Source organism: Heterodontus francisci, chromosome 32 (genome assembly GCF_036365525.1).
Source record: "Heterodontus francisci isolate sHetFra1 chromosome 32, sHetFra1.hap1, whole genome shotgun sequence".
Classification (NCBI taxonomy): Eukaryota; Metazoa; Chordata; class Chondrichthyes; order Heterodontiformes; family Heterodontidae; genus Heterodontus; species Heterodontus francisci.
The window spans coordinates 42,764,157-42,790,875 of NC_090402.1; positions in this window are offsets into that span (position 1 = coordinate 42,764,157).

The following is a 26,719-nucleotide window of genomic DNA, read 5'->3' on the forward strand; positions in this document are numbered from 1 at the left end:
AATTTGAAGTGTAGTTTATTATTTTGGTTTTAAGTGTCACAAACTTTTTTATTTAAACTCAAGAAAACCTATCCGATTGGTTCTTTTATGATCATAGCATAGAAAGGGTTAAACACACACTGAATTGGTAAGCTGTTTAAAAGAAACAAAGCCTGGTGCAGTCAAAAAAGGAGAGGGACAAGAGTGGAGTCTTTCAACCCCTCCTCACCTGATCGTAACACCACAGAAAGAACACATCACCTGATTAAGTCTGAATCTCTTTCTAAATGTTCAGGCAATTCTTCATCCCTTTTCCAACAAGCTGCCTTTTGGCAGAGCAAGATAAATACCTCATTATAAATTAGCACCTAAGTGAATGATCTGAATTGCGAAAAAAGGCAAGAGGTTTATTTGGCAATTTGAAAAAATATCATAAGATATCAGTTTACACGGGCCGGAATTTTACCCCGTCCCAGCGGGTCGGATGGTGGTGTGGGGGCAGCGTAAAATTGAGTGGCAGGCTCCAGGAGGCCTAACTGCCCCGATTCCGCCTATTCCACCTCCGACCAAGTTTACAGAGGTCCGGCTGGGGGTGGGAGGGGGTGAGAAGCGGCCCACCCGCCTAAGGTCAATCAAAGCCCTTAAGTTATCACTTAACGGCCACTTAAGGGCCCTCGCCTGCCTCCACGGGTATTTTACCCGTGGCAAGCGGGTGTGCCGGGGATCTGAAAGGCCAACCAGCCAAAGCTGTCGGCCTTTCCGCACCCCGGGGGGGCCTGGCAATTGGGCACAGGGTGGCTGTTTGAGGGCCGCCCCCGCCTACTAATGCAACCCCGGGATCCAAGACGCACCCCTCCCCCCAAAAGACCACCCTAGCCTCACCAGGGCATGACCGATTCCCCTGGTGAGGCTGCCTGAACTTACCTTCGGTCTCGGTTCCATTGTGTCCTCCTCCGTCGGCTGGGCTGCAGTCTCAGCAGTGGCCACCGCTCCCGGTGGCGCTGCTGAGACTAAGAGCTGCTGGCCTGCTGATTGGCCCTCAAGTGCGTGGAAGTCCCGCCTGGGGCCAATTGAAGCCTGGAGATCCGTAAAATACGGGACGGATCCCGAGGCTGGGCGGGAGCAGGATCGGCACCGACATTTACGTCGGTGTCCAGCTCCCGACCGCCCAGCGTAAAATTCCGGCCATGGAGTCAGGAGGATTTAAGAAGACAGAAATTCATTAAGACTGAAATGCTGTTGGGGTTATTTAAGTAGCGCAGATTGATTCTTGTAACTAAAGTTTCTTAATCAGGAGCAACGTTGTTGTAAGGTTGTGTAATAATGGCCCATAATTCTCTGTGGGAGTGAACCTAATGTAATCCAATAGCTAGACCTGCCCTTGCCCTGTCTAATCGTGATGATATTTTGCAATGCAAGTAGCTGGAAGTGTGAATTGATAATGTCGCAATGAGGGAAATAGGGCATCTGGGACTTGGGACAGGACAAGCAACTGTACAACTACCTAACTGCTCAGACTGAAGGATCAAGAAATAAACAGCAGAAGAACTGAGAAGGAAGTGTAGAGTGAGTGAATTCGATGCTAAATAATGGTACAGAAAGAGAAAAAAAGAGAATGAACAAAAGATTAGATTAAGGAAGAGATAAAAGAGACAGAAAGAAAAGTTACAAAAAGTTCTAAATTTCAATTTTTAAAATATCCAACAACAATTAAATCCTGAAGGAATGAGATTCTAAACATGCAGTAGTTAATTTACAATACTAGAAAGGTTCATTGGCAGTAATTAGCAATTCGCATGTCACTAAAATAATCTCTGACAGCTAATCAGGACTTTATTAAATATGTGCAGACGTAGGAACAAGAATAGGCCATTCAGTACCTCAAGCCTGTTCTGTCATTCAATGACATCATGGCAGACATGAAATGGCTCCAAAACAGGCTTCATGCATCACTTTAGACCAGCTTTGACTTTCGGTGGTTAGCTTAGTTCGTACCCAATAGAAAAGTATACAGCTTCATGCTGCTCAAACGTTTCAATACTGAGCCAGACAGCGAGATGCCATTTTCATGAAGCTAATGGTAGAGCGTCATATTGTAAGATTTCTGTGTGTGTTTAGGTGAGATGTTGACTAGCTTTTGACCCAAAAGGTACAAACTCTGGTTTCTTAATCAAGATAGAGAGTTTATTAAGTACAGCAAGAATATACAAGCAATACTTAACCTATGGCAGTAGTTATTCAGCAGGATATAGGGTGTCCTTGGTCCTTGCCTTCCAAGCTGCTGTGGCACCATCTTCTTTCTTAAGGTGTTCTGTTGACTGTAGTTTGGTATCTTCTTGAACCAGTGTACCCCGAGTTGCCACAGCACCTGCCATTTATAGCCCCTTTCGAGGGTTCCTTCCTTCCATATTAGGTTATAGTCCACTCAACCCTTTGATTTGTGAGGTATGACCTCACCTTCTGTACATTGTTCCTTCTTGATTAGTTTATTAACAATCAGATTACAGCAGATATGACCCTACCTTCTGCAGACAGCTTGATGGCCCAAGTCATTGTCACACAATGGGGAATGTTTGTCTTTTTCCCAGGGTGGAAAAGTCAGTTACTAGGGGACATAGATTTAAGGTGCGAGGGGCAAAGTTTAGAGGGGATGTGTGAGGCAAGTTCTTTACACAGAGGGTGGTGAGTGCCTGGAACTTGCTGCCGGGAGAGGTGGTGGAAGCAGGTATGATAGCAACGTTTAAGAGGCATCTTGACAAATACATGAATAGGATGGGAAAAGAGGGATACGGTCCCCAGAAGTGCAGAAGGTTTTAGTTTAGGCAGGCATCAAGATCGGCGCAGGCTTGGAGGGCCGAATGGCCTGTTCCTGTGCTGTACTGTTCTTTGTTCGCTGACCCCATCAACATTCCAGTCTTGAATGGTCTTTGAATATCTTCCTTTGCATTATCATCCTTCGTGAGGCCTACAAATCTATCTCTTATTGTGACTGAGTCTGTCTTAGTTGAAATGCAGAATGGGCATCCAGTCTCATAGCAATGCTACTTCTGCTATTGTTGTTTAGTAAACACCATCTCCCACTATCTCCCCACTACAGTATACAAACATACATTTCACATTTAATAACATAATTCTAAACACAAAGTCCATAACTTAGTTCTAATCTAATAGATTGATTACATATATAATATATACACTAAGTATAACTATTCCTGAGCATAACCACACCACTTAAAATCATTCTAATTTAAAACATAGTATCTCATGTGAGTTTTATTAGACCATAATGTACATAGATTTATCCAACAGATAAGTCACGGCAGAAGTTAACCTTTTAGTTCCTATAGTATCTTGAACAGCAACATTTAGATTTGCGTTTGCCCTCGCCTGAAGCTGCTGTAGCATTTGCACATAAAAAACGGCAAGTGGTATGAGCTTCGCGGTATGTTGACAGCAAATTATGGGCCAATGACTCAGTGTGAGCCTTCTCTATTTGACAGAGCAAGCCAGCTGAGCTTATGAAAAGTCCTTCATCTGAAATTCTGGGATTGTAGTTGAATGGTGTTTGATTTGTTCCACAATTGTTTTGCAGCATCTTTGTATCTAAACACATTCTGCCAATCAGAGCAGCATACCCATAAGGAATCAGAGTCCATGCATTATGTAAGAGGGTTGCTTGTTTCTAAGTAAAGTAGATAAAGTACCATCTCATGCTTTGAAAGAGAACTTCTAAGGTGTAAACTTAAGTGTGTATTATGTGCACACTGAGATAAAAATCAAAGATAATTATATTTTCCATCTTTTCCAATAAGTCTGATACCCATAAAATAGGAATGATTCTTCTTGAACTCAAAGTGAAGGGCTGGCATAATTGTGCGGGGGGTACTGCCAAGGTTGAAAAGAGTAAAATAGGCAGAAAGGTGAATCAAAAGTAATAAAACAAGGATTGTAACAATAGGTTGCTGCAAGAAGAAAAGCCTGAGAGAGGTGAGATGTTTCATAGTTTTAAGCCCTGGGAGAAAGCAAGTATGCGTCTCGATTTCAAACAACAGGAAAGTAGGGAGGCAGAAGTGTACGTGGCCAATGGAATATTCAGAGTTTAGAAGGAATGAGAAAGGAAAGTTCAGTACTGGAATCGATAAAAAAGAAAGTCATCTGAGAGCGGGAGAGAGAGAGAAGTGTGTGGATGCTGGAGGTGAGATGAATCACTGATGAGTTTACAACCATTTACTTACACCTGCAGCAAGAATGTGTGAGTTGCTTCAACAGCTTTCCCTGTGTCCTCAGTACCTTGCTCTATGGCAGCGAGGCCTGGACAACGTATGTCAGCCAAGAGCGACGTCTCAATTCATTCCATCTTCGCTGCCTCTGGAGAATACTTGGCACCAGGTGGCAGGACCGTATCTCCAACACAGAAGTCCTCGAGACGACCAACACCCCCAGCTTATACACACTACTGAGTCAGCGGCGCTCGAGATGGCTTGGCCATGTGAGCCGCATGGAAGATGGCAGGATCCCCAAAGACACATTGTACAGCAAGCTTGCCACTGGTATCAGACCCACCGGCCGTCCATGTCTCCGCTTTAAAGACGTCTGCAAACGCGACATGATGTCCTGTGACATTGATCACCTTTGTTTTTTATAGAGGGTGATGATATTGGCATCGCGCATGTCCTGGGGTACTGCTCCCTCATCCCAGCACAGGCAAAACAGTTCGTAGAGTGCTGAGAGTATAGCAGGCTTAGCACTCTTGATTAATTCAAAGCTCCTTTTAGATTTTTTTTTAAATTTGGAGATACAGCACTGAAACAGGCCCTTCGGCCCACCGAGTCTGTATCGACCATTAACCACCCATTTATACTAATCCTGCACTAATCCCATATTCCTACCACATCCTTACCTGTCCCTATATTCCCCTACCACCTACCTATACTCGTGGCAATTTATAATGGCCAATTCACCTGCAAGTCTTTTGGCTGTGGGAGGAAACCGGAGCACCCGGAGGAAACCCACGCAGACACAGGGAGAACTTGCAAACTCCAAACAGGCAGTACCCAGATTTGAACCCGGGTCGCTGGAGCTGTGAGGCTGCGATGCTAACCACTGCACCACTGTGCCGCCCGGTTTTTCCGATGGCTAGAGAATCAATGGCATTACTGAGTTCCGATTTTGTTAGCTGTACGTCCAGCTCATCCATGACTGGCAGAGGCTGGTCTGCATTGAGGGTGGTCTTAGTGACAACATTCTCCCTGGAGTACAGTTCTAGGTAGTGCTCAACCCAGCGGTCCATTTGCTTGCGTTGGTCAGTGATTGTGTCCCCTGATTTAGATTTGAGGGGGGCGATCTTCTTGACGCTTGGCCCAAAAGCTCTCTTAATGCCATCATACATTCCTCTGATGTTTCCGGTGTCTGAGGCCAGCTGAATATGACTGCATAGGTGTTGCCAGTAGTCATTTGCGCAGTGCCTGGCTGTTCTTTGTGCAGCGCTTCTGGCTGTTTTAAGTGCTACGGATGTTAACTCGCTGGGGGCTTTCTTGTAGTTCAGCAGTGCAATGTGCTTACAATAGATGAAGAAAAAACAAAGACAAAGGGGAAATCAATGGCATCAAGGTGAGGGCCTGGATTTCCCTCATTATTAGGCCATTGTCTAACCCTGTCACATCTTCCTGGGCCGAAGGTCAGAGTGGTGTTCCAGCAGTGGTATTGCTCCTCACTGGGAGTCCACCCCAGAGAGATGGAAAGTCATTCACTGCAGCAGGTTAAAGGGGCAGGTCAGCATCCAGAGAAGATTGAACAAGTTCTGCTTGTGCTGCATAGATTTATGATGTATAGGGACAGGAAGTACAAGATAACGGCCATAAGAAATTTCTTAAAAATCTTCAGCTTTAAAAACATTTTGCTCCCAATACCCAGAGAGAGGAAACACTTCTTCAATCGTGACATTTTTCTCAGAGGTGGAGTATTAACATTTGACTGATTAGGCTCTATTCTCTGGAATTCATTCCCTAAATCTCTCAACCTCTCGCTCCTTTTTTAAGGCACTCCTCAAAACCTACCTCCTTGAGCCTGTCACCTGTCCTAATATCTCTCTATGCGACTCAGTGTCAAACTTTTGTTGATCACACTCCTGTGAAGTGCCTGGAGATGCTATACTTTGTTAAAGGTACACAATAAATGCAAATTGTTGTTGAAATCCCATGGAAACTGAAGCTCCACCCAGTTGCGTCATTTATATGTAGCAGGAAGGGCAAGGGGCAGATGGTACGATCTGTCCCAATGCAGGAGAGGCAGATGAAAATTCAATGTTGAGTCAGTGGAACATCTCCCCACTCCATCTTCCTTTATTATCCTCTCAGATACTGTCTGGAAGGATAACAATAGGTGGTATTTGGGAGGAAAATCCAGGTCAAGATAAAAGCTGTTGGAGAGGGGAAAATAAAGTGCCAGATCTAACCATAAACAGATTCCAAACATTATGATCACATGACCTGATATCTTGGAGAAAAAGGGAAATAAAATGTCAGAAGATCCATCACAGTGACACACAATAAAGACTTGATTTTATATAGTGCCTTTCACAATCTCAGGATGTCCCATGCACTTTACATTCAGTGAAGTACTCTTGAAGTGTAGTCACTATTGTAATGTAGGAAACACAGTAACCAATTTGCGCTCAATAAGGTGCCACATATAGCAATGTGACAACGACTAAATAACCTGTTTTTAGATTGAGGGATAAATATTAGCTGAGACACCAGAGAACCTCGCTTCTCTTCTTCAAAATAGTGCCATGGAATCATTTATGTTCACCTGAGAGGGTAGATAAGGCTTTAACTTAATGTCTCATCCAAAAGACGGCACCTTCGATGGTGCAGCACTCCCTCATTGCTGCACTGAAGTGCCTAGACTTTGTGCTCAAGCCTCTGGAGTGGAATTATGAACCCACAACTGTCTGGCAAAGAGCCAAGAAAGCTATCTCCCAAGTCATGGCTGACACCTGGCAATACATATATTGTGTCTGAAATTGAGTATTATCTTGAAAGATGATCATACAAAATGGAGTTCGGCTATTGAACTGAATGTTGGGAAAAGGATTTCATCTAACATAAGTTCGCAACTACTTCGTACCAATACCCAGTCTTTTGGCCATAATTTTCGCAAATAATTTGGCCATACTTTTTTATGCGAAGGGCCCAATAGAAACTAAAGCGATAAAACCTATGTTTAGTTGCCCCCGAAATGGTTGTGATGATACAACAGACTATTATGAGCCCCAATATCTCTAGCTCAGGTCTTGGAGCTAACACCTAATGGAACATAAAGAAATCACCTTTCCAACATGTGAAAAAAACTTTTGAGAAATACAAGATAAATGGTGGATGGGTGGGTGGGGGGAGGGGTCCTAAAATTCATAGATGCAAGGGCAGGGGAATGATTCCATGAGAGTCTGACCTATTTGAGCAAACATTGGGATAAAAATTGGTCTGTACCCGTTATTCGGTTGTAGGGTCATGATTCACGATGGTTCGCGTAGAGGTAGGCAACACACAAATTTGGTGCTGCCACCTCACTTAACTGATTATAGTGTAGGACCGGGCGTCTACCATTTGCTGGCAGCCTCTGTTCTCAGCAGGAAGCCGAACAGCGTTTGCTGATGGCACGTGGTGTAGCCAGCCTTCCGTTCTCAAAGGCAGGCTGTTCCTCTTAAAGGGAAACTGCACTGAATTACAGGAGGCTATTGCTGAATACCATTGCTGCTGTTCTAAACAATAATGGAATACCAGAGCAGAGAGAGTGTTCCGAGGTCACAGATTCAGGATTGGAAGTCTGAGCAGTGGAGGGGAACAGGAGGAGAGATAGCATGGTTCCATGGGAGGTCAGGAGGCCCTGAAGGACACCTGTCAGAAGGGATTGTGAGCAATTGGCCAGGGAGGTCAATTCCTGGCATCTGGACACAACGACCTGACAGCAGTGGCAGATGGAGTCTAATTGCTGCACTTGGGTGGTCAGGTGAATGCATCTTCTCATGACATCTCCTACCCACCACACCACCAACCTCACAAGCTGCTCAATGCACCACACCGCCTCACTCATCCATCATTAATCCCTGGCACTCAGGACTCACGCCTAGAATCCAGATACTCCACCTCACCCTCACACACCTACCAATGTTGCGAGCCTCACACCCACCTCTTGCTGCCTCCACATACCTCCAGCTATTCAACTATGGCTGGCACATCACCTAAATACAATGCAAAACATTCTTCCCTCTTTTTTGCAGGACAAGGTGGCCCACAATACAAGGGAGCAGAGCAGAGCAGATGAGGGACAAGGGTGCTTGCTTCTCCTGAGCTCCACGGAAGGGATGGTTCTCCACATCATGGGGCCAGCAGTGACAGAGCCCATGTCATCTGTCATCGGAGAACATTCAAAATGTTGAGGTTCATGATTGGTAATTTCAGAGACAAGAAATTTCCCATTGGCTTCTTCTTTCTGACCAGAGTGGCTGTAAAAAAAAGGCAAGAGTCAGTTTCACAGCTGACCAGTGCTGGGAGCAGAAACAGTATTTTCTGAACTTTGGACAGGTTCGGGGTTTTCCGATTTTTTTGAAAAAGGCCTGCCAGAAAACCTGAATCTGTCCGAGGTTCAGAAAATGCTGTTCCCACTCTCAGTAACAGTCAGAAAGAAAGAGGAGAGAGAGAGAGAGGGTGAGAGAGGGAGGGGAGAGAGAGGGGCGTGAGGGGGGAGAAAGGGGAGGGAGGGGGAGGGAGAGAGAGGGGAGACCGAGAGTGAGAGGTGAAAGAGGGGGGAGAGAGAGGGGGGAGAGAGAGGGGGCAGAGAGAGGGGAAAAAGAGAGAGGGTGAGAGAGGGGAAAGAGAAAGGGGGGAGAGGGAGAGGAGGGACAGAAAGAGAGAGAGAAGGGGACAGAGAAGGGGGGATAGAGAGAGAGGGAGAGAGAGGGGGAGAGCGCGGGGGAGAGAGAGACGGGGAGGGGGGAGAGCAATGGAGACAGAGGGAGGAGAAGCAAGTGGTGAGAAAGAGAGGGAAGAGAGATGGACACAGCGGAGAGAGAGGGGAGAGAGATGGACACATGGAGAGGGGATAGGGATTGACACAGAGAGGGGGAAAGAGAGAGAAAGAGTGAAGAGAGAGATCAAGATCACTCCTGACAGATAGACATCTGTCCAGATTCTCTGCATCGCTACTTCAACTGTGTGGGCAGATATTGACTACTTGTACATGCAAAAACAATGCCAGCTATCTCACTAAATATGGAGAAATACATTTTAAATCGGACTGTGTTTTGATTGGACTGTGTTTTGATGGCATTATATTGGCTTTATACAGATTAATTGCCCCCATGTCTGTGGCTGAGTCAATAATTTTGTCAAATGTCCATGGTCTAACATGTTGGTGCTTATCCCTGGTTGTGGGACTGAAGGAGATTACAGAGACAGAGAGGGGCAAGGGCATGGAGGGATTTGAAAACAAGAATGAAAATTTTAAAATCAGGACATCGCTTGACAGGGAGCTAACGTGGGTCAGCGAATGCAGGTGTGTAAAAGTGTTTAACTGGCCTTGTGGTTCAATATTTTCCCCCTAATGTTGCTTTAGCACACCCTGAAAGATTCATTATTGCCATCGCAGTTTCGAAAACTGACCAGAAAATCGGTGGCGAGCCTCCTCCACACCAGGATTTTCCGCTCCCCAGGCCTTTAATTGGCCTTGGGCGGGACTTTCACCTCCTTGAGGCAGGAGGTCCTGCTTAATGGAGCTGTCAGCCAATCAGCAGGCCAGCAGCTCTTAGTCCCAGCAGTTCCACCGGTAGTGGTGGCCACTGCTGGGACTACACCTAGCTTCAGCAGGAAGAGGAAAGATGGCCCTGGAAAGCAGGTGCATTTTTGGGGCCTCACCAGGGACAATTGGCCGGGTCTTGGTGAGGCAAGGGGTGTTAGTTGTAAGGGTTGGGGGGGAGTGTTGTGCGTTAGGGGCGATTGGTGCTTCGGGGACAGCCCTCCGTGAGGCATAGGATGCCCAATCAGAAGGGTCTCCTTCAACCAAGCCCACAAGAAGGCCAGCAGGTATTACCTGGCTGTGTTCTTGAGGCCCTTGCCACCCACCCGCAGTGTGCGGCAGCAGGAGGAGGCCCTTAAGAGGCACTTAGTTGGCCTGAAGCGGGCGGGTCGTTTCTGGGCATGCCACCCCGTGTAAAATTGTAGCAGAGGTGGGAAAGCATTGGGAACGGCCTGCCCAATCCCCCTCGCCTTCCACTCAACCTCCACCCCCCCCATCCCCACCGGCTACCAGCCCGCTCGTTGTGGGGCCGTAGTATTCCGGCCATTGTCTTTTTTTCTGTCTCTTGTCATTTGCAGTGACCCTTTTTCTCAAAACAACATTGGTTTTCAATAGAATCCTATTCACTTTGATCGGTTACTTTCATTTCATAAACTCCAGTAATATTATTTATTTCCCCTCCCCCAAACACATTTGCTGGATGTATAATTCATTATTTTTGTGTCATGCCAGTGAGATGCCAAGTGTTTGTAGCCCTCTTCTATGTGAACAATTCCATCAAAACTGCCACAGAATGCAACCAGTGAGTCAACAGAAAGTTACACAGTAATTTCATTGCGAAGTGGTTTGTCTTAAAAGTTGTTCTGAAGAGAACTACCTGATATTGGATCGTAACTCATTCTCACCGGCAAATTGAAAGTGATAGTAAAATCCTAGAAATTTAAGCACAAAAGTAGCCATTTCAGTCCTCGATGACTGTGCCATCACACAGTGATGAGGTCTATTACCCAACATGTGGAGAAGTAATTTTCTATAGATTACAATGGTTGGATATTGTAAAATAGATCAAGGGATATGTACAGAACTGCACAACATTTTTAGATCATCTGCACACTGGTTGCAAGGACTCGCAGACAACTAGCACATGTGATAAAAACATATTGTGTTGGCCACCTACATCGCCCCATTGATTTCAATTGACAGCAATAAAGGGCATCATAACATTTAGCCTTTTTAAAAACAGATTCTCATGATGTTGGCAATCTTGGAAAGCGACACATTTATTGGCCATCCCTAGTTACCCTGAGAAGGTGGTCATAGGTGTTCTTCTAGGAACCATTAGCCACCTAGTGTGGTCTAGAGTCACATGTAGACCAGATCAGGCAGGGACAGAAGGTTGCCTTCCCTGAAGGTCATTATGAACCAGTTGTTTTTTATTCAGTTGGAAAGATTTTATGACATTTTTTCCTGGTGTCATTTGGGACATTACCACATTTATTGAATTCACAATTCACAACTTGCCATGTTGAAGTCATGACCACCTGATTGCGTGTAATGTATCATAACCATTAGCCTTATCATATCCACATTTTGGACTTCCTGAACATTTCATAAACTCATTAAGCTTATTTCATTTCATGGAGCATCCTGCCTCCTCTTGTATGCCTTTTGGGATAAAGATTTTAGAGAAAGGGTATCACTACCCACAAGATCAGATGGAAGACTGTTCAACCAGTCCAGCTCTTGTGTTGCAGTCAGCTGAAGGCCTGCAGTCAATTCTAAGTGCCTTCTCAACTGCTGCAGAGGAATTTGGGGTCTCGATCAGCCTATAAAAGATAGTGACAATGACTCAAGATGGTCAGTCTGAAGCAGAATTACAACTAAGCAACAATGAATTGAACAACGTAGACAAATTCTGCTACCTGGAGGTCAACGGTCTTTTGAAATGAAGCTTGATGAGGAGATACCATCTCATACTGGCAATACTGCTGTGGCATTTGGAAAGCTTCATGCAAGAGTCTGGAAAAACCCTAAACTCACAATTGCCACACAGCTAAGAACCTATAACGCCTGCGTATTAATTAGGCTGCTATGTGGCACAGAGCCTTGGACTACAAACCAGGAACAGGAGTGCTGATTGCATTTATGTGTTGCTTGAGAAAGATCCTTAGGATCCATTGGCAGATAGAGTCTCCAACACAGAAGTACTGTAGCTTTTTAATTCAGAAAGTATCAAGGCAATGCTCAAGTCATGTCGACTACAATGGCTAGGCCACATCTTTAGAATGGATGATATTTGCCTACCAAAAGATGCACTGCATGGAGAGCTTGATGGTGCCAGTGGATCCATTGGGCAGCCAAAGCTGAGATACAAGGACTCATGCAAGCAAAACATTGTTTCATGTCAGATTGACTCAAACAGCTGTGAACAGTGTGCAAATGACCAAACCACTTGGTGCTGAAGTCTCCACACTGGAGCACAGAAATTTGAAGAACTACATCTTCATATTGGCACAGAAAAGCATTATTGCAGGAAGGAGCATGCAGCAATGGCCCCTGCATCAGCGAATGATGACCTATGATGCTCCCATTGCAACTGGCAATGCCTTGGTTGAATTGGACTGTCCTCCCACCTGAAGACTCACAACAGATGTGAATCATTGGCAATAATGTAAAGCCAAAGTGGGGGTGACTCATTCAGTTTCAAAAAGAATCAAAAGAGACACCAGAGAAGCTTATGAATATACCAACATACGAGTAAGGAGCAGGAGTAGGCCACTTGGCCCCTAGCTTGCTCCGCCATTCAATAAGATCATGGCTGATCTGATTGTAACCTCAATTCCATATTCCCGCTCCCCTAATAACCTTTCATCCTTTGCTTGTCAAGAATCTACCTGCCTCTGCCTTAAAAATATTCAAAGATTCTGCTTCCACCGCCTTTTGAGGAAGAGAGTTCCAAAGACTCACAACCCTCTGAGAGAAAAAAATTTCTCCTCTTCTCCGCCTTAAATGGGCTAACCTTTATTTTTAAATAATGACCCCTAGTTCTAGATTCTTCCACAAGGGGAAATATCCTGTCCACATCCACAACATCCTTCAGGATCTTATATCTTTCAATCAAGTCACCTCTCACCCTCCTAAACTCCAGCATATACAAGCCTAGCCTGTCACCCCTTTCCTCATAAGGCAATCCGTCCATTCCAGGTATAGTCTAGTTAACCTTCTCTGAACTGCTTCCAATGCATTTACATCCTTCGTTAAATAAGGAGACCAATACTGTACACAATACTCCAGATGTGATCTCACCAATGCCCTGTATAGCTGAAGCATAACCTCCCTATTTTTGTATCCAATTCCCCTCACAATAAATGATAACATTCTATTAGCTTTCCTAATTATTTGCTGTACCTGCATACGAACCTTTTTGCAATACATGCATTGATACCCAGATCCCTCTGTATCTCAGAGCTTGCAATCTCTCGCCATTTAGATAATATGCTTCTATTTTATTCTTCCTTCCAAAATGGAATTTCACATTTTCCCACATTATACTCCATTTGCCAGATCTTTGCCCACTCACTTAACCTATTTATATCCCTTTGTAGCCTCCTTATGTCCTCTTCACAACTTACTTTCTTACCTATCTTTGTCTCTTCAGCAAATTTAACAATCATTCCTTTGGTACGTTCATCTAAGTCATTTATATAAATTGTAAAAAGTTGAGGTCCCAGCACTGATCCCTGTGGCACACTACTTGTTACATCTTGCCAACCAGAAAATGACCCATTTATGCCTACTCTCTGTTTCCTGTTAGCTAGCCAATCTTCTATCCATGCCAAAATGTTACCCCCGACACCATGAGCTTTTATCTTCCACAATAACCTTTGATGTGGCACCTTATCAAATGCCTTCTGGAAGCTTGGGTGATAATAGAACATTACTGTTTGCTGTAGACTTTGTGAATATCAACTGAGGAATATGACCAAGTTTAATACGAGCACTTCGAGGATCTGGAGCTGTAAAACATCAAATGGCACCAGCAGTCAAATGAGGACCAGCCATATAATGCACAAAGCAAATAAAGTCACACACATCACCAAGGTACAAAATGAATATTTATAGCAAGTATTTCCTTCATGGAAATGACAAGATTTTAGCTGTTGAAATTTTACAAGTAAACACTTATATTTTTGATTCCAGTTTCCAAGGAAACTGAAATGCTGTGTGTTGTTGTTCATTATTCACTATTCAAATCCCTTCAATTATGTTGTCACCTTCCTACAGCACTGATCAAAGTGACCAATGATATCTTCTGTGATCGCAACCCCCTCATTCTCTGTGACCTCTCCACAGCAATCAATACCGTCGCCTAATCCATCATTCTTGAATACCTTTCCTCCAAGGAACTTCCCTCCCTAGTTCCACTCATCTCTGCTACACTGCAGAGATTACATTATATCAAATGGTTTCTCCCCACACCAATCACCTATCCCCCACAAAGTTGCAGTAATACATTGCTGAGTTCTGAATCACCTCAACACCTGCTCTATTCAACTGATTTTTAAAATTGCTTTCAGTGTATAAAAATGTAGTCAGTACATAAATATATACCAACAATTTCATCAGCATATTTGTAGTTGATATCTGCATTTGTAAAGATTTGATTATAACCTTGGACCCCACTTCTGAAAGAGAGAATCTACTGCATGAGACAACAGCATGCAGACCATCAAACCCAATCATTTCAATACCAGATACAACCTGCTTCATCATCCCAATAATTAAATCTTCCTGAGGGAAAGCTAACTCTCCAAAACTCATCAAACAGCATTGCAGAATATTCATCCACCTCCAAAGCTGCCTCTCGTCTACATGAGCAGAACAGAGCAGAGAAGATCAAAGGGAGATTTAATAGAGGTGTACAAACTCATGAAAAACTTTGATAGAGTAAATGAGGAGAAAGTGTTCCCAGTGGCAGAAGGGTCAGTAACCAAACAATACAGCTTTGAGATAATTGGCTAAAGGACCAGAGGCAACATGAGGAGAATTTTCTTACTCAGCATGTTGTTATTATATGGAATGCACAGTCTGAAAGGGTAGTGGAAGCAGACTCAATAATAACTGTCAAAAGCAGATTGGATACTTATTGAAGGGGATAAAATTGCAGGACTATTGGGAAAAAGGAGGCGAGTGATGTTAATTGGATAGCTTTTCCAAAGAGCTAGCACAGACTCCATAGGCTGAATGGCTACCTTTTGTGCTCTAAAAGTCTATGGGGGCTATTTTTCCCGGACACTTTAGGTGCAAAAGAGTCTTTGAGGTGACCAAGATGGGGTCTTCAGCTGCAACACAGGTTTAACCCATCTTTAGCACTAGGCAACATCTTGCTAAAGGAGCTGATGTGCGAGCTAGGAACAGCCGCCCAGCTCTGGTTACTAGCACCCAATAAAGAGGCTGCATGCAATTTTGCTTGCTAGTGCTGGTACTAATGACCTCTGTTAACAACAATCACCTGAACAGAATTAAACAAGTTGTTGCTGAGAATTTTGCTTAACACAATGCTCAGCGTTCATTTGTTTCTGGAGGTTTGAGGAGGACTTCTGAGACACAACAGGAGGTTTTCTGAGACACTTTGTCAAGACTTCACCAACACTCTATCAACATTTTTCATGGAAATTCTTTGAGGACTTCACCTAAAAAGAGTCAGTGCTGTGCAACTCTATCTTATAGGAGTCACAAGGAAAAAGGGAGTGTTTGGTCATGGACATCTTGCTAAGGGACCCCCCTTGGTCTGTAGGAGGAATGAGAGGAGGTCACGAGGCCAGGCAGAACAATCCCAGATGTTAAAGGTGAGAGGGACAGGAAGGCAAGATATTCTCCTTCCCTGCTGCAGATGCAGGACATCTCTCTTCCTCTGGACTGCTCCTGCTGTGCTCAAGAACCATGGAGACCTCTCCCTCTGCCTGAACCATCCTGATATATGCCATATCTGTCACCCACTGTACTCCACACCTTCAGAGGAAGTGGGTGCGTGGAGGCTACATATACTGATCTACAAAAGCTGCGTATAATCAGCGCTTGCGTGTTAAACCTGCAGATCTCTGCTTTAGCACCGACAGGCACATTTAAATCCTGGCAATCACCAATTAGCCATAAATTGCATGCTACAGCCAAATTTTCAAACAGGCATGTCTTATTAGCACAACACCCACTGAGCACCTCTTTCCATCCTTCCCTCACAATCACCCCAGAGATTCTATGATAAACCTTGCACTTGTGATGGGCGGGGGTGAGGTGGTGGTGGTGGTGGGGAGCTTAAGCAATTTGCTTATTTTTCGCAACAGCACTGGGTAGCAATGATTTTAATTATCATTGATCGTTAGAACCCTTTAAAATTATGAAGAACATTGATATGATGGTCAGGGAGAGATTGTTTCTACTTGTGGATGAATCCACAACAAGGGGTATAAATATATGATAGCCACTGACAGATTATATGGAACATTTAGCTGGAAATTCTTTACACAGAGTGCTGAGAATGTGGAACTTGCTATTACACGGAGTGGTTGAAGCAGATTGCATTGACAGATGAATCATCAAGCTTTTCCACATATGAGGGAGAAGGGGAGCAGGGAGGGAAGAGCAAATCAGGGTGCTTATGTGAAGTATAATATTTTCTACATAATGACAGTAACTGCATGTATAAAATATTTTGGGATGCAGGTTCCTTTTTTGAAACACCGGCATAGACAAGTGGGTTGAATCACCTATTTCTGTTTAATTCTATGTAGCATCCCATAAGTTAAATCAATCACATATACTTTTCACTGACTGTAACACATTTCTGTGCAATTTGGTTACTTTTGACCATTTTCTCCTCTTTCCTGAAGGCACGGACTCGTGTGTGGGATACAGAAGTCCTCTGATATCTCACCCAATTCACCATTTTTCACAGGCGCATGGACACTGAACAGGCAGGCTTTTTATTGTGGGGGCATGTCAGGCACATTCAAGTTTAGCAACGGTCACCAAACAACATTCAGGACTTGGAAATCTGGTCAGTATTTTCCTCTACATATCCTAGGGTCTGAAAAGCCATTTGTAGAAATGCCGAAGAGCATCCTGATTGAGATAAGCCAACTCAAAGCAGACTAGAGATTGAACCTAGGGCTGTCCTGATTTGTCTAACTCAATAACACACCAGGCAGTTCACTGAGCCAGACGAGGACCACAGAAATTAATGCAAATGTTTTTAAATTTCAAAAAACAAAATACCATTAAAGAATTCAGTTTATTTTTTAAATAAACAATTTTTTTCCACACTTTCAAAACCTTGGAAATTTTGGAAATACATTTAGCCCTTTGTAAAATGATGATTTTATTGTCTCAGTGAACATCATTTTCACTCTCAAGACTCCATGGTGCAGTCAATCACATTCTCTGCTCCAATGAAGGACAGAATTGTGCAGCTTGATTTCTCTTTTTGACAGATAACTTAAGCAGTATATTTTTTCTACAGTCAGAAACAAAACTCCATTCTACTGCTCACACTGGAAGCAATAATCCTACTTGCAACTATTGTGGTCAAAGGTGGTATAGTTTAAAGATATTAGTCATATTAAGTAATTAAAGTCATTGTAATTAAAAACAAATTAAGATTCTAGCTGTTGGAGTACCAGTCGTCTAACATTCCACATCAGTACTGCAATCAAGCTTCGCACCTCTGTCCCATTATCTCCGTTGCCTTCCATTGTGTTCAATTGTTTGATGTGAAATTCATTAAATGTTTCATAAGGTCAGTTAAATGGTCATTTCGCAAAGACTTAGGAATACTTGGACTTGGGAGAATGATACATGGATTTTATATCAAGCCACAACTGGATAGAGTATCGGAAGAAGTGCAAAGACCTCACGAGTGGTCAAGGTCAGTGAATGCATCTTCAAATGCCATATCCTACCAACTGCACCACCAACCTTACAACTGTGCAATGCACCACACCCCATCACACACCCCATCACTCACCCAATCTCTAGCAATCAGTGCTCATGCCTAACATTCATACGCTGCGCCTCACCCTCATGCACCTACCACAGTTGCAAGCCTCACACCCTCCACATACTACCAGCTCTTCAACTATTACAGGCACATCACCCAAACACATTGTATGACATGCACCAACAGTCTTCCCTCTGTCTTGTAGGATTGGTTGGTGCATAATGGGAGTCAGCAGCAACAAATCAGTGGGGAACAGGCAAGTCTGCATGTCCTCATCCCATTGGAGGTGCATTAGTGGCATGGCCGTTACATGGCTTGATATAAAATCTATGTATCATTCTCCTAAGTCCAAGTATTCCTAAGTTTTTTTCGAAATGACCATTTAACTGACCTTATGAAACATTTAATGAATTTCACATCAAACAATTGAACTCAATGGAAGGCAACGGAGATAATGGGACAGAGGTGCGAAGCTTGATTGCAGTACTGATGTGGAATGTTAGACGACTGGTACTCCAACAGCTAGAATCTTAATTTTAGATTAGATTAGAGATACAGCACTGAAACAGGCCCTTCGGCCCACCGAGTCTGTGCCGAACATCAACCACCCATTTATACTAATCCTACACTAATCCCATATTGCTACCAAACATCCCCACCTGTCCCTATATTTCCCTACCACCTACCTACATAAGTGACAATTTATAATGGCCAATTTACCTATCAACCTGCAAGTCTTTTGGCTTGTGGGAGGAAACCGGAGCACCCGGAGAAAACCCACGCAGACACAGGGAGAACTTGCAAACTCCACACAGGCAGTACCTGGAATCGAACCCGGGTCCCTGGAGCTGTGAGGCTGCGGTGCTAACCACTGCGCCACTGTGCCGCCCCATTATTGGCCACTTAAGGGCCTTGATTGGTATGGGGCAGGTAGGCTGTTTCTCGCTGCTGCCACCCCTGGTGAAATTGCAGCGGGGGCGGGAAGGCATCGGGAACAGCACTCCCTGCCTTCCACTCAATGTAAGGAACCCTCCCCATCCCTTCCACCAGTCAGCTCCTGAGCGTAAAATTCTGGCCCATAAGTTATTGATTACAATGACTTTACTTACTTAATATGACTAATATCTTTAAACTGTACCACCTTTGACCACAATAATGAAAGCTATAAAATCATCTTACTCAAAGTTACTGTATGAAAACCTTCAAACAACTTTGAACTGAGTTTTGTTAGTGATGTCACTGGCTCTGGCCTGGAAGGAGCCACTGGTGTAGAAGTTGAAGGACCCAGTCAACTTGATGGCCACTGGCAGTGCTGTTCTCACTCTGCTTTGAGGCTGCAGGTCTGGGTCGAGGAGGTTGCGCTGCTCTGCCGAATGCACTGTTCCTGGTTGAGGTGTAGGTAGGATAAGTAGTCTTTGAAGTCCCTATGTGGGAAGGCCTCCTGCTGAGAGCCCTCTTCCTGCTCCCTCTGCCAGCTGCTCGTTTTCACTGCTGCCTCTGCTCCATTTTCCTGTGATGCTGCATCCCAAGAGGAACTTCAACAATAGCTCCCATTCCAGGGAGCAGGTGGTGTAATCAGACACTTTTCAAAAGCACACAGCTCCTTCAAAAGACCCAGAACCACTCCCTTCTGACTTACAAAACATCTGTCATTCCTCCAGCAACCTTGTACACCCACTATTTGTGCAGCAGCAAGTAAATAGTCAAGAGCACTTCAACTGCAAGTTTTATGGTGATACCTTGAAATAGCAGTGGTGGGGGGATCCCCTGTGCATTGAACACACGTTCAGCTGTGCGTATTTAAGAGAGGACGTTAACAGAAGCGGTGAATTCCAAAATGGCAGGGTACGGGTCAAATTAGTGTTTTGCACTGAATTATGTCACGATCTGCCTACTCTGCATATTTCTGGTGTTTGCTTGGCTTGCCTGTGCTATCGCCCTCCACAACATGGGGATTGGTATGGGTCTTGCTGGAAGTCATGGGAGCAGATTCCCTACCACTCTTTTCCTCAACGGGAAACCAGTGATGCTAAGGAGCCGAATGCTGTGGCCCTTGTGTTTGGATTTCTATCGATTGACTTCACAATACATGCATACTTTTTAAGAAAAGCAATTCTTTCAGAGAGAAAAGTTGTAATAATTTTGATTTGAAATCAAACAAAATAAACTGCTCATTAGATTTTTGTGGCAAAATAATAAACACTAGAACAAGTTTATGATTTCATCCCAAATAACAATCTGAGAAAGTATTCCTCAGTCATCTCTCCAGCAACTGATTTTTTCCCCAGTTACTAAATAGTTTAAAACACATCCTGTCACACTCACTGAAAAGCTCCACAAAAAGAAAGCAATCAAGTCATGTTGTGTACCGTGTTGGATTAGATGGTAAACTATAGCATACTAAAAGTTCTACTTGTGTCTTTCTTTGCTCATGTAACACTTTCCCCATCACCCTTTGCTAATGACAGTGCTATAAACAGCATATTGTCTGACAATATGAGCAACTCCACAGGAGAGCTATGAAAATCAGATAAAACCTGCTCATTAAATAAAATTATTCAAGACTGTGGAAACAAGAAATTGCTAATTCCTGCGTAAACACAGGAGGAGTGTGGAATATGCAAAGAAACAATGTTTAAATTAATTGGATGAGCTTTGGCCCCATTTTGAGTTCAAGCACCCTGGTGCGAAGCTGTAAGGAGAATAACTAAACAAAACAGTCTGTAGTGTCTGACCAACACAGTAGGTCACATAATACAGACTCATTTTTATTTGAATTGGGGAGGAAGTTTCCAGAATAGATTTTAGAAAATTTAAATTGTAAAGTGATCCAGTGTGTGAGGAGAGGGATTTGAACAGTGTATGTAGGACTGACCAAAACCTAGAGAATCGAATCAAGAATGTGCATGAGACTGACACATCTCGAATTACCAACCTTGCTGTTATTTGAATAATGACCACATTGAGCAGCACTGACATATGGAGATAGAATTATGTAAGTATTTTGTGATCTATGACTCTTTTAAAAAGCATATTTAAAAATAAAACTCTCACTCACAACCTAAATGGAGAATAATGCATGGAGGGAGGGCAGGTTCAAGGTAATAAATATGTCTGCTAATGGCTACATTCCAAACTCAGGGGCAATGAATTCTATGTTTAATATACAGGCATAAGGGAAAATATAAGGCATGCTTTCGCCTAGTTCACTGGTTTTGTGTGAACACAATATTTTTAAAACCTTTATATCCATCATATTTCCTGAATGTGCTGCAGCCATGTTTTGAGTAGAAAAGCAGAGTATTAGTTTCCAGCGGAGGATGAAGCAATGTAATTGACAGCAGAGCTAATGGTTATTTAAGGACTGCACAACGCTTATTTACTGTCATTTTTGCTACAAACTGGTTTACTGGGTCACCAGAGACTGTTCATTTCCAAACTCTAACATATTGTCAGCTTTTTCTTTAAAAAAACATTAGTCCACGTCACATCTCATGAAATTTTTTTTTAAATGGCCTGAGTTGAAGCTTATGTTGTAGAGAGCTTATTGCATTGCAGCAATTTTGGTGTTAAATACTTATCAAAAATAAACTTGTTCACATGAAGGTGTGAAATATATTAAAAAGTTCAGAATGTTTCATTCCACATATGGTAAAATTTAAACCATTAGGTTGAAATGATGAGATAATCTAGAAGAGAGGTCACAACAGGTCAAGTGATTTGCATGGTGAGACAACTTTTGTTTTATTCTTTCAAAGGATGTGGACGTCGTTGGCAATACCAGCATTTATTTCCCATCCCTAATTGCCATTGAGAAAGTGACTGTGAAGATACTCCTACAGTGCTGTTAGGGAGGGGTTCCAGGAATCTTGACCCAGCAATGATGAAACAGTAATATATTTCCAAGTTAGGATGGTGTGTGACCGGGTGGTGATGTTGCCATGCAGCAGCTGAGCTTGTCCTTCTAGATGGTAGAGGTCACCAGTTTGCTGAAGAAGCTTTGGCAAGTTGCTGCAGTGCATCCTGTGGGAAGATTGAGTGTTTAAGATGATGTATCAATACCTGCCTGTCTCTACACTTCCTGCAAGGCATGATTTGCTACTCAAGTTTGCAGAAAAAGTCTCAGAAGCTGCAAAGTACTGGTTTTGAGTGGATCTGTGTGGTATTTCAGACAAATTATTGCACAGAAATAAATCTATTCAGCCTAGTTTAATGTTTGTTATCTTTCACATGAGCAGTTGTCCTAATCTCATATATTTATTTGGCCCACCCCTTCATTATTTTATATATCTATAACAATCCATTATGTAGCCTCCTCTGTATCAATGAAAACTGCACAAATTTTACAAATCTTTCTTCATATCTCAGTTACCTCACACCAGGCAGCATCTTTGTGAAACAAGAACAAAAAGTGCTGGAAATACTCAGCAGGTCTGGCAGCATCTGTGGAGAGAGAAGCAAAGTTACAAAGTTAACCTTTCAGGTCTGTGACCTTTCATCAGAACTGGCAAAGGTAGTTTGCCAGTTCTGATGAAAGGTCACAAACCTGAAAGGTTAACTTTGCTTCTCTCTCCACAGATGCTGCCAGACCTGCTGAGTATTTTCAGCACTTTTTGTTTTTGCTTCAGATTTCCAGCATCTGCAGTATTTTGCTTCTATTTTAGCATCTTTGTGAATCTGTGCTGTACCATTTTTATTGACTCAACACCCTTCCTCAAGTGTGGAGCCTAAAACTGCACACAATACACTATGGTCTTTCTAAGGCTTTATATAGATTCATCATTATATCCCAACTTTTATATTCCATGCCGCTAGCCATGAAACCCAATATTCCATTAGCTTCTTATGACTTTACCCACTTGAAGTGCTGCTCATAATGTCTTCTGAACTTGAACCTCCAGATCTTCTCCACATCACCCATTCTTTTTTTTAAATGATCGTAACCAGTATGTGTTGCCTCACATTTAATGACATAGAATTCCATCTTCCTTTTGTTTTGCTTATTTCATCATCTCATCAATATTCCCTTGCAGTTTCCTTTCGTCTCCATCGATCTTATCTATCAATTCCTCAAAGAACTCAATTGAGCTTGTCATGCATAATCTTCATTTCTGAAATCTGTGTTGGTCATTTCTAATTATTTTCTCTTCACAATATTTAATAATTTAATCTTTAATTAAAGGTTCTAAAATACCCCCAAACACCAATGTTAAATTACCTGTAATCCTCCATCTTCGCTCTATCTCTCTGTTTGTAAATGGGTATCGCATTGGTTACTCTCCAGTCCTCCAGCACACATAATCACTCTCAACAGAGCCTGAAATATAAGGTTTAGGGTTGCTTATTTTTCTTTTCCCATACTCCTCAAGATCCATGGATGGATGCAATCAGGTTCTTGCACTTTTTCTTCCTTTAGCTTATCAACTTCTTGGAGACTTTCCTTTTATTTATTTTAATATTTTGCAAGTCACTTTTAACTAATTGAGGATTTAACTCTTCTCCAACATCCTTCTCTTTTCTAAACGATCATGTGGAGGACTGGTTAAGTGTCCCCACCAATTTCTATTCATTCTGTGCTAATTCACTATCTTGTCCTACCAGAGGTCACATGTCAGGTTGAACCATTTTCTTTTCACTGCAACATTTGTAGAATACTTCAAATGTAATATTTTTGAGATTCTCTTCGCACACTCCCTCCTTGATAACATTATTCCTTTCTTAACCTCTGTCCTTATTTTCTTACATTCTCTTGCTTTACCCCCATGGCCTCTTCTTCAGCATTATCACTAATCTCTTTAGTTTAGTTTAGTTTAGTTTTAGTTTAGAGATACAGCACTGAAACAGGCCCTTCGGCCCACCGAGTCTGTGCCGACCATCAACCACCCATTTATACTAATCCTACACTAATCCCATATTGCTACCATATCCCCACCTGTCCCTATATTTCCCTACCACCTACCTATACTAGGGGCAATTTATAATGGCCAATTCACCTACCAACCTGCAATTCTTTTGGCTTGTGGGAGGAAACCGGAGCACCCGGAGAAAACCCACGCAGACACAGGGAGAACTTGCAAACTCCACACAGGCGTTGAACCCGGGTTGCTGGAGCTGTGAGGCTGCGGTGTTAACCACAGCGCCATGACATCCTAAAGCTTGAAGTTGCCCCTTTATTAATGGCATATATTTATTCTGCACCTTTTCAATCTCCTTTTTAACAATATTGCAATCTTGATCTACATAGTTACTAACATTTTCGTTTCATATTTGGACTTTCCTATAATAGTCACTACACCCATGGTGCTCCTCCACTTTTATCTCATTTGCATGATCTATTCAGTTACTCAGACTTAGATGTAACAAGACTTCTCTCCTTGCAGACATAAGTCAAACTGTTTGAGAAATGAGTCTGGCACACATTTTAGGAATAACATTGACTTTTTATGTTTCTTCCTTTCTTGTCCCAATGAATGAGTAGCGAATTGAAGTCTCTTTGAACAATAATTCTATTATTCTTAATTATCTCCCTGATCTATTTAAAGATTTCATCTTTTATTATCTAAGAGTTTGGGGTGTGTTGTACAACTCCGCTAATGTAACATTCCTCTTGTGTTCAACCTTGACCTACAACCATAATGGCCCAAATTTTGCTGTGAAAATACAGGTGGAGCTAACACCACTCACCGTTAGTAATGCACAAATCGGTGAGTGGAAATGTGCAAAAATCCAAAAGTTGCTGTCTGAGATATATTACTGTTCCATAAACTGCATAAAAATGGCATTTCGCCATCTGACTCCCCACTTACATGTACTGAACACCATGAAGTTCCCATACTGACATTATAGATACAGACTAACTCATCACAGAAAGTTAAGGCTTCTTCTTTCCAGTTCCAGTATTTGATTTAATGGGATGATAAGTCTTCCAAGCAACCTTTCTGGCACTGAAAATTAACTTTTACAAGTGTGGAGTCAAATTCCTTCAGTTTTTAATTATTGCTGGAGATTTTACAAATAGAATTTAAATTCAACTTTTTAAAAACTTTTTTTGTCCATTTCACCTTTGTCTCCTAATTCAATCTTTCTTTCCCTCTTTTTATTTCACATTCTGTACCTGACTTGACATTACATTCACGATTCTAACTTGTACTTCATGCTCTGCGCTACTCATTAATGATTCTTCAATCTGATTGGTTAAGGAGATACACAGTTGGTTGCCCTGTTGACACACGTCCCAGCTGCCCTATAATGGGTGCCGTGCCATTTGGATGCCCTGCTGACAGCAACTTGCCATTGATAGAACTGATAGAAAGTTTATGAGTGAGTGCAAGTCTAACATCACTCACAGCAAAATCTGGCCCAATAACTTGGTGTGAACTTCAATTTGATCTCCCAGCTCTCCACTGTATTTTTCAGAAAGAAATAATTTCCTTTTGACTAATGTTCAACAATAGTTACAAATTTACAAAAATAACAGGCAAGGAAAGACTACCTGACCCATCAAATCTGTCCCACACAGTCACAATGTCTGATGCATCATGATTAGATGCCTTCTACCCACCAGTAGCCATATAATCTCCTGGGAAAGGCAAAAAGAAAGATAAAATTAGGGGAAAAAGTCTTGGAAATACCTCTCTGACCTGCTTAGACTGTTCGAATAATGCAGCATACTTCAATCCTCTTCGTGTGAGGTACATCTCAGCATTCTCCTCTGTCTGTCATTTCTCAAGTCAAAGAAATAAATGGCCCTACGATCTTCAGTAGGAGGAAGACTAAAATTCATGCAGTCATCTTCGTCCATTGACAGATGTTAAAGTTTGGAGATTTTCCTTTTCTGACACAACAGTATAATGATCCAGAGACTAACGCCATTGTAATGGTGAATCTATGTTGTAGGGTTAGTTTTGTGCAAGTACTTATAACCATTACTCATGCAACACCAGAATTTTCTGAGATTTTGCAGCACTCCATCATTTGTGGAAATGGAGAGGCAAGAGGCCATCATAGCTTTACTGCAATCAAGTATTGGCCATTGTTCCTCAGCTAAGTCACTTCTGATTCACCGCTGTGTTTGCTGTGGTATCTTCTAATCAGTTCTATACTACATTTACCATTGGAGGATCAGGCAGCATAATGGTCTAGCATGATGTTTGTCACCAATAGGATGTTGCAGGAACCTCCTCTCCGATAACCTACATTAAAGTTGATCGTGGAATAGAACTAATAATTGTTTTGGATTCAGGTCTAGAAAGGCAGACTGATTATTTTGATGCCAAGGTTGAACGAATGAACTTTGATCACATTCTAGCTGTGCAACATCTTGGTGGAATAGGTTTAATTGGGGTGCCAGGGCAGACAACAACAAATTATATTTATATAGTGCCTTTAATGTAATAAAATGTCCCAAAGCGCGTGCAGAAGTGATATAAAGCAAAACTTGACATCAAGCCACATAAGGAGGTATTAGGGCAGATGGCCAAAAGCTTGGTCAAACAGGTAGGTTGAAGGAGTAGCTGAAAGAAGGAGCAAGAGGTAGAGAGGCAGAAAGGCTTAGGGAGAGAATGCCAGAGACCAGTGAATCTCACACTGCAGTGCAAATGATGAGAAAGTAGATCTCCAAGTGGCTGTTGGAGATGATGGCCAGGATTTAACAGGACCCGGCAGGAAAGGGAAGGCAGAAATGAAAGCGGGTGGCAAAGGCCCCTGGGACAGAAGGAAGACACCTCACCGCCTAGCTAAGCGAGCCTGGATAGAGGTCACAGAGGAGGTCAGCAGCCACAGGGTTGCCTGGAGAATCTGGATGCAGTACCGCAAACACGTCAATAATCTCTTCCCGCTAGGGTGAGTACCCCACTCACTGCCCCTTGGGGGGCTGCAAAAGGATAACTGTGAGGGTGTGGATAGTTGGGAAGGCGAACCCACCATGTTGGCAGCAATGGGTGGAGGTTG